We start from the raw sequence: 1,767 nt of genomic DNA, 5'->3' as shown, positions 1-1,767 counted from the left end.
AGGTGTCCTCCTCAAGATAGCGTCATTGAAAGAATTAGGGTCAGCACGTAGTGAAAAAAACCGGAAAATAACCAGAGGAGCCTGCCGAAGATGAGGCCATTACGGCTCAGCTTTAGTTGTCCTCTTCGGGATAGTGTCATTTAAAGAACGAGGGGCAGCACGACGTAAAAAAAATGAAAAAAAAAAACCGGAGGAGCCTGCTGAAGATGAGGCCATTACGGCTCGTCTCTAGGCGTCCTCAGCGGGATAGCGTCATTTAAAGAGGCCATTACGGCTTGCCTTTAGGTGTCCTCCTCGAGATAGCGTCATTTAAAGAGGCCATTACGGCTTGCCTTTAGGTGTCCTCCTCGAGATAGCGTCATTTAAAGAACGAGGCGCAGCACGACGTAGCCTTTAGGTGTCCTCGGGATATGAGGCCATTACGGCTCGCCTTTAGGTGTCCTCCTCGGGTTAGCGTCATTTAAAGAACGAGGGTCAGCACGACGTAAAAAAAACCAGAAAAAAATCGGAGGAGCCTGCCGAAGATGTGGCCATTACGGTTGGCCTTTAGGTGTCCTCGGGATAGCGTCATTTAAAGAACAAGGGTCAGCACTACGTAAAAAAAACCGAAAAAAAACCGGAGGAGCCTGCCGAACATGAGGCCATTACGTCTCGCCTTTAGGTGTCCTCCTCGGGATAGCGTCAATTGAAGAACGAGGGTCAGCACAACGTAAAAAAAAACCAACAAAAAAAATCGGAGGAGCCTGCCGAAGATGAGTGCATTACGGCTCGCCTTTAGGTGTCCATCCCGGGACAGCATCATTTAAAGAATGATGGTCGGCATGACGTAAAAAAAAATCGGAGGAGCCGGCCGAAGGTGAGGCCATTATGGCTCCCCTTTAGGTGTCTTCCTCGAGATAGCGTCATTTAAAAAACGAGGGTCAGCACGACATAAAAAAAACCATAAAAAAATAACCAGAGGAGCCTGCCGAAGATGAGGCCATTATGGCTCGCCTTTAGGTGTCCTCCTCGAGATAGCGTCATTTAAAGAACGAGGGTCAGCATGATGTAAAAAAAAAGGGAAAAAAAACCGGAGGAGCCTGCCGAAGATGAGGGTTTTACGGCTCGCCTTTAGGTGTCCATCCCAGGACAGCGTCATTTAAAGAACGTTGGTCGGCACGACGTAAAAAAAACCGGAAAGAAAACCGGAGGAGCCTGCCGTAGATGAGGCCATTACGGCTCGCCTTTAGGTGTCCTCCTCGAGATAGCGAGGGTTTTACGACGTAAAAAAAAACCAGAAAAAAAACCGAAGGAGCCTGCCGAAGATGAGGCCAATTCGGCTCGCCTTTAGGTGTCCTCCTCAGGATAGCGTCATTCAAAGAACGAGGGTCAGCACGATGTAAAAAAAAAAACCGGAGGAGCCTGCCGAAGAAGAGGCCATTATGGCTTGCCTTTAAGTGTCCTCCTCAGGATAGCGTCATTCAAAGAACGAGGGTCAGCACGATGTAAAAAAAAATCAGAGGAGCCTGCCGAAGATGAGGCCATGATGGCTCCCCTTTAGGTGTCCTCCTCGAGATAGCGTCATTTAAAGAACGAGGGTCAGCACGACGTAAAAAAAAACCACAGAGAAATAACCAGAAGATCCTGCCGAAGATGAGGCCATTACAGCTCACCTTTATGTGTCCTCCTCAGGATAGCGTCATTTAAAGAATGAGGGTCAGCACGACGTAAATAAAAACCACAAAAAAATAACCAGAAGAGCCTGCCGAAGATGCGGCCATTATGGCT

The sequence above is a fragment of the Arachis ipaensis genome, chromosome B07 (assembly GCF_000816755.2).
Source record: "Arachis ipaensis cultivar K30076 chromosome B07, Araip1.1, whole genome shotgun sequence".
Lineage (NCBI taxonomy): Eukaryota > Viridiplantae > Streptophyta > Magnoliopsida > Fabales > Fabaceae > Arachis > Arachis ipaensis.
Note: the sequence above shows the minus strand (reverse complement) of the source record.